The sequence below is a fragment of the Triticum urartu genome, chromosome 7 (assembly GCF_003073215.2).
Source record: "Triticum urartu cultivar G1812 chromosome 7, Tu2.1, whole genome shotgun sequence".
NCBI lineage: Eukaryota > Viridiplantae > Streptophyta > Magnoliopsida > Poales > Poaceae > Triticum > Triticum urartu.
In genome coordinates, this window is record NC_053028.1 from 495,526,208 (window position 1) to 495,533,954 (window position 7,747).

The window sequence follows — 7,747 nt, forward strand, 5'->3', positions numbered from 1 at the left end:
GGACCATATCGAGTTTTGGAACGTATGGGGGAAGTGGACTACAAGTTGGAATTGCCCGAAGGATTGTCAGGAGTTCATGATGTGTTCCACATTTCTCAGCTGAAGAAGTGTCACGCGGAGATGGCTGACATACCGTTGAGAGATACAGTGCCTTTGGAAACTATTCAGTTGGATAACGACTTGACCTACGAGGAGAAGCCAGTCAAGATCCTCGAGTTTGCCAACCGAGTTACTCGCAACAAGGTTATCAAGTTTTGCAAAGTTCAGTGGAGCCACCACTCAGAGGATGAAGCCACCTGGGAGCGAGAGGAAGATTTGTTCAAGGACCACCCTCACCTATTTTCTAGCCAACCCGAATCTCGAGGGCGAGATTCATCTTAAGGGGGGTAGGTTTGTAACATCCCAAATTTTCAATTTGGAATGTTATACATTAGATCATCAATGCATATCATATTTCTTTTGCATTCTGGTTGATCCTAGAAATTCTACGCAACTCACTGACCCACGGAGAGAGTTGGGGATTTCAATATTTTCATATTTGAGTTCTCTCAAATTTTGAGAATAGGATCATTTGATTTTATTTATTTTATCATCAATTATTTCTATTACAAAAATATGGGAGAGGGAATAAAATGACTTTCCCAAAATAAAGAAATATTGAGGATTTAATAATAAAATCAAATAAGATTTTATTTCGGAGTTTTTCGGTGTTTTATTTGAATTTAGGAAAAAGGTGCTTTTTCAAAATTGCATTTAGGTCCCAAATAAATGTTCACCTTGTGAGGCTTGATTTTAGAAGCCCGTGAAAATTTATTTCGGAATTTTTGGAGTTTGTTTAGTATTTCTTTTTCTTTTTCTTCCGAGCGGAATACTTAAAAAAAACGCGCCGCGCACCGACTGTGCCAAGGCCCAGCCGACGGCCCACCCCGCCGCCTGTCGTCTCCCTCCAGGAGACTGGAGCGCCGCCGCCGCCCGAGTCCGGCTCGGAGCCGCCCCGCCGTGCCCCTTCCCCCAAGGCAGCACACCCCCCTCCTTAAATACGCCGCCCCACTGCCGCCCTCTCCTCACCCTGCTGCCCCACATCGCAGCCCGCCCCCGCCGCCTGCACTGCTGCCGCCGCCGCCGCGTGCCGCCGCCCCGCATAGCCGCCGCCGCCCCGCCGCACCCCGCCGACCCGCCGGGCCCCGCCCGCCGGAGTGCCTCGCCGGAGGTATAGCCGCCGCCGTTCGCCGTTCGGTTTTTTTTAAAAAAACCGCCTCGGTTTATTTTTTTTTGAAACCCTAGATCGTTTTTTTTCTTTTATTTAATTAGTGAACGTTCACCGATCCGTTCATTTTAGCGAACGTGTTCACCGGTTAGTTTCTGTTAACGAACGTCCGTTCGATTAACTGTTCGTCAGTTTTCCTTTTTCTCGGATTAAATCCGCGATTTTCTGATCGCGATTCCTGATCCGATTTTCGTTTTAGTTTAACTTTTCGCTCGTTTATCGGAATCAGGCGATTCAAGCGCCTAGAGTTTCGTCTCGGAAACCCTCTATCCGTTTAACCAACTTAAACAAGATTTTGCTACTGTAAAATTTGCCCTAGATCCAGATTGCTAGAACGAAGTTGTTTTCTTTCGCCGTTTGACTTTCGTTGCTTCGTTCGATTTGATTCTTTTGCCAATCGCGGAGTTCTTAAGTTGAACCTTCTGGTTAGATCTCTTATTTGAGTTTTACCTGTGCATTAGATGAGTACTTATTGTATGCTCGTTTGTTTGTTTGTGATAGAGTATCCGGAGTGCGCCGCCTGTTACTTCGAATCGCTAGGTTTCCCGGATCATCAGCAAGGCAAGTAACACTTTGATCATACCTTCTCTACTACCCAGTTTTATTGCATTAGATCAATCCTCACACATTGCATGATTAGGATCTAATTAAATTGTGGGATGGGAAGTAGATGAGGTAGTACCTATTACAGTTTATTTTCAAACCTTTGGGAGTTACTTCTACGTTTGCTATATATGCCATGCTATGCTAGTAGACGTGGATTGGGTGAGTGAAATCCATTGACAGATGTGAGATTGTTAATTAATGGTTTATCTAAGGTGGCAACTTAAACACACATCTGGGTGGATTGAGGCACCTGGGTATTCCAGGACTTGCCTGTTTTCTTTTGGACCGCCACCCAGGCTCAAAGGGATCATAAGACTATTCATACTAGAAACTTCCGTGTGCAGCCACAAGATATTATGGGCTCTAGCATAGTTGACTAAGTTGTGCGAACTCTTACAGTGGTAGACTAGCAGATGTAGGGGATGTAGGTGGTACGGTCTACCCGATCGTAAGGTGCTAGCGCTTCTGAAAGACTATGTCTCGGTCATCCGTCTTCTCAAACACCTGTAGTTCGAGAAACAAACGAGGCGATCGAGTCTTGTGGGGAAAAGTGCGCAAATCTCTGACTAATCATGATTAGCCGTGTCCCCGGTTATGGACATCTTGAGTATCTAGTACTTGGATTTCATGTGAATCTCAACATGTTACTCTAAATTAATTTTGTTGGGTTTAATTATGTTATGCTTAATTGGGATTGAGAATGCTGTCAACCATTCTCAATGTTTAACAACTACCATGATAGTTAAATAAAATTATTCCTTTGAAGTAGGGCAAAATTGGCTTTACGCAAAAACTGTAACCATAGAGCTTTCCACCAGCCAAATATGCATATAGTATAGCTGTTTCATTCCATTACTCTCTATGTGTTACCTTGCCAGCATATTCCATGTGCTGACCCGTTTTCGGGCTGCAACGTTAATGTTGCAGACTTTTCAGACGACAATTAAGGAGTTTTTAGGTCGTGGTTCTATACTCAGTGATGCCGTTGGAGTTGATGGACTCACTTATCTTCCAAGCCTTCCGCTGTTATCGTTATTAGATGGCCTTAAGCCATATTTATTGTAATAAGTTCTCTTTGAGACACTCGATGTAATAAGTGTGTGATTGCTACTCTGCTATAAATCCTCGAAGTACTGTGTGGTGTTAGCATTACTGATCCAGGGATGACACCGAGCACAGAGATCAGACTGTTTGAGGTCTGGTCGCTACATGCATCAACGTATTCTGCTGTTGGATCAACTGAGTGAGCTCCGGTGTGGGAAAGCAAATCCATTGTCACGTCTCGGAGGCATCTGGGGTTTAGAAAAGATGAGAATATAAATAGAATGAGGTCTAGAGGGAAAACACTACCCATATGCACATGAGGCAAATGCAAACAAAATCACTTCATTCAATCAAACAAGGGCATACAACGGTCTATCTATCGTTACAAAAGTGCTCGGGCTATACTAGATACATGGGAGAATACTACTACTGATTATGGTGGTCGACTAGAAAAACTGCTCCGATGAAGACTCCATGATATCTGCTCCAGCTTCATCAACATAGTCATCATCGCTATCGTCTGGGTCCGAGTCGGTGTCGTCGATGATGATGTAGTTCTCTGGACAAGTGCAATCTTCGTCTTCTCCTCCAGTTGCGGGAAATCCCATGAACACTTTTAGCTTCTTCTTCAGATCATCATTCTTCTCTACTAGTGTTGCTATTTCCTCCTCATATCCATCGCGTGTAGACTTGAGTTCTTCCTCCAGCTCCGTGATCTTGGTCATGGCCTTTCTTCAGGTCTATCATGCCTGCACACATCTGGTTCTCCTGGCGTCGAATGTGCTGGTTTAACTCCTGGATGAAAGCTGCAATTGATCTATCCTTCCTGGTGCTGATCATCTCCCATTGCTCATCTCGGCGCCCACAAATCTGGTAGATAGTATCCTTGAGATCCTTGTGGTAAACTTCTCCAATGCGCCCCATAGTGATGTGGGCTGCCATGCTCTTTCCTAGACTCCAGGTTGGTGCATCAAAGGAAAACTCTATGGGCTCAGTGACGGGCATGAACGTCCTTCCTGGAACTTGAACTTGAATCATCCAGCGTTCCTCTTCAGGTAAAGTGGCGTTGTAGGTCCCGGTGAAGCTTGGTACTCCGATGTTCAGGTATCTAGTGACTTCCTTCAAGTGACGTCCAAAGGGTGTATCTTCATCCGGTTGCGTGAACTTGTTCCTTGCATCCGCCATCCTAAAAGAGTAGAAAAGATGAGGAGTCAGAAATGAGAAGAGTGAGTAGTGATCTAGGGCTTTTAGCTTAGTGGTCGTGTCCTACAGTCAGCGTGTGCTCTGATACCATCTTGTAGCGACCAGACCTCAACAGTCTGATCTCTGTGCTTTAGTGTCATCCCTGGATCAGTAATGCTGACACACACAGTACTTGAAGGATTTATAACAGAGTAGCAATCACACACTTATTACATCGAATGTCTCAAAAGAGAACTTATTACAATAAATATGGCTTAAGGCCATCTAATAACGATAACACGGAAGGCTTGGAAGATAAGTGAGTCCATCAACTCCAACGGCATCACTGAGTATAGAACCACGACCTAAAGGCACCTTACTCGTCGTCTGAAAAGTCTGCAACATGAACGTTGCAGCCCGAAAACGGGTCAGCACATGGAATATGCTGGCAATGTAACACATAGAGAGTAATGAAAGAATAAAGCTATACTACATGCATATATGGCTGGTGGAAAGCTCTATGGTTACAGTTTTTGCATAAAGCCAATTTTTCCCTACTGCAAAGGAATAAATTTTATTTAACTATCATGGTGGTTGTTAAACATTGAGAAGATAGACATCCTCTCAATCCCAATTAAGTATCATCATTAAAACCCAACAATATTAATTAAAGTAACATGATGAGATTCACATGATAATCCAAGTACTAGATACTCAAGACGTCCATAACCGGGGACACGGCTAACCATGATTAGTTTATACACTCTGCAGAGGTTTGCGCACTTTTCCCCACAAGACTCGATCTCCTCCGTTGGGATTCTCGCACTGCATGATGTTTGAGAAACGGATGACCGAGACATAGTCTTTCAGAAGTGCTAGCACCTTACGATCGGGTAGACAGTACCAACCTACATCCCCTACATCTGCTAGTCTACCACTGTAAGAGTTCGCACGACTTAGTCAACTATGCTAGAGCCCATATAGTAGCTTGTGGCTGGCACACAGAAGTTTCTAGCATGAATAATCTCATGATCCCTTTGAGCCTGGGTGACGGTCCATAAAGAAAAACAGGCAATCGCTGGAATACCCAGGTGGCTCAATCCACCCAGATGTGTGTTTAAGTTGCCACCTTAAATAAACCATTAATTTATCAATATCACATCTGTCATGGATACACTCACCAAATCCACGTCTACTAGCATAGCATGGCATAATAAGCAAACATAGAAGTAACTCCCAAGGGTTTGATAATAAAACAGGTAATAGGTTCTACCTCATCTATTTCCCAAAACCCACATATTAATCAGATCCTAATCATGCAATTGTTTGAGGATTGATCTAATGCAATAAAAACTGGGTAGTAAAGAGGTATGATCAAAGTGTTACTTGCCTTGCTGATGATCCGTGAAACCTAGAGATTCAAAGTAGCAAGCGGCGCACTCCGGGTACTCTATCGGAAACAAACAAGCATACAATAAGTACTCATCTAATGCACGGGTAAAACTCAAATAAGAAATCTAACCAGAAAGTTCAACTTAAGAACTCCGGTTCGCAAAAAGAATCAAATCGAACGAAACAACGAAAGTCAAACAGCGAAAGAAACAAACTTCATTTACTAATCTGAATCTAAGTCAAATTTTACAGATGCAAAAACTTGTTTGAGTTGGTTAAACGGAAAAAGGGTTTCGAGACGAAACTCCAGGCGCTTGAATCGCCTGATTTCGATAAACGAGTGAAAATATAAACTAAAACGGAAATCGTATCAGAAATCGCGATCAGAAATAATCGCGAAAAATCCAAGAAAAAGAAAAACTGACGAACAGATTATCGAACAAACGTTCGTTATCTGAAACTAAATGGTGATTGCGTTTGTTAAAACGAACGAACAAGGAACGCTCGCTAAAAAAAGAACTGATAAAACCGATCTACAAAAAATAAACCTAGGGTTTCTAAAAAAACGGATCAGTTTTTCTTAGAAAACCGGGGTGGCGGGCGGCTACCTCGGCTCGGGCTCCGGCGAGGTCCGGTGGGGCTCCGGTGGCGGTGGGCGGCGTGGGGTGGTGGGGCGGCGGCTCATGGCGGCGGCGGCGCAAGGCAGCGGGGCGGCGATGGCTTGCGGCGGAGGCGGCTCCGGCTGTGGGGCTCCAGGGGGGCCCCGGGTCGATTTATAGGGGGGAGGGGTGGCGGCGGCGGCTTGCGGGAGGGGCTGAGGCGGCGTGACCCTCCCGGACTCGGCGGCGGCGGCGATCGGGACTCCGGTCCTGATCCGGATGCGGGAGGCGGCGGCGGCTGGGCCTTCGGCCCAGTCGGGCGCGCGGGAGTTTTTTTTAAATAATCCCGCCGAACTAAGAAATATCCTAGAAAAATAAATAAAATCAAAAAATGTCAAAACAAATTTTCACCGTCTAAATAAAATATTTAGAACAGGATGAACATTTTCTTGGCCCTAAAATGCAGTTTTGAAAACATGCATTTTTTCCTAAATTCAAATAAAATAGCGAGAAAATCCGAAATAAAATCTTAGTTGATTTTTTATTAAACCTTCAATATTTCTTTATTTTGGGAAAGTCATTTTATTCCCTCTCTCATATTTTTATTATAGAAATAATTGAAGATAAAATAAATAAAATCAATGACCCTATTTTCAAAATTTGAGAAAAACTGAAATATGAAGATAACGAAATCCCCAACTCTCTCTGTGGGTCCTTGAGTTGCGTAGAATTTCTGGATCAGGCCAAAAGCAAATAAAATATGATATGCAGTGATGACCTAATGTATAACATTCCAAATTGAAAATTTGGGATGTTACATATGTTTTGACGAATTTTGTGTGTGCAATTTTGTCCCCGTTTTGTGCAACTGACTAGCCGTCGATGTGCAACTACCTGACATGGTTGTGCAACTTTTCTCGTACACCGTAAACATGTAGTTTTCCTCTATGGGAGCTCCACCACCAAACTGCCCCTTCCAGTGAGATGTGCAACTTCGTTTGTTGCCCAGGCCATGCAGTTTTCACTAGTGGCACCACCCCATACTATTCTCTAACAGTGAAATGTGCAATTCCGTCTGTTGCCCCGGTGCCCTGGCCAACTGCCTGGTAGTCGCCGTGCGTGTGCAGCCCCCACAACTGCGTTTGAGGGACTATCCTATAAGAATGTCCCAACTCCAGGCCACACATGTGCGACTATGCACATAAGAGTGTGCAACTCCGTGGTCGGACGTGAGCACCTTCCACAACAATTCATGTGCGACTATACAGACGAGATTGTGCAACTATGTGGCCATGTCTGTGCGACTATGTCGACGAGAGTGTGCAACTCCGCGGCCGGGCATGAGCACCTCCCACAAAAACTCATGTGCGACTATGCAGACGAGATTGTGCAACTCCATGGCCATGTATATGCGACTGTGCCGACGAGAGTGTGCAACTCCATGGCCATGCGTGAGCATCTCCCACGACAATTCATGTATGACTATGAGAACAAGATTGTGCAACTCTGTGTCCATACATGTGCGACTGCGTCGACGAGAGTGCAACTCCACGACCATGCGTGAGCACCTCTCACGATAATTTATGTGCGACTGTGCGAACGAGATTGTGCAACTCTGTGGACATACATTTGACGAAGGAAATATGCCCTAGAGGCA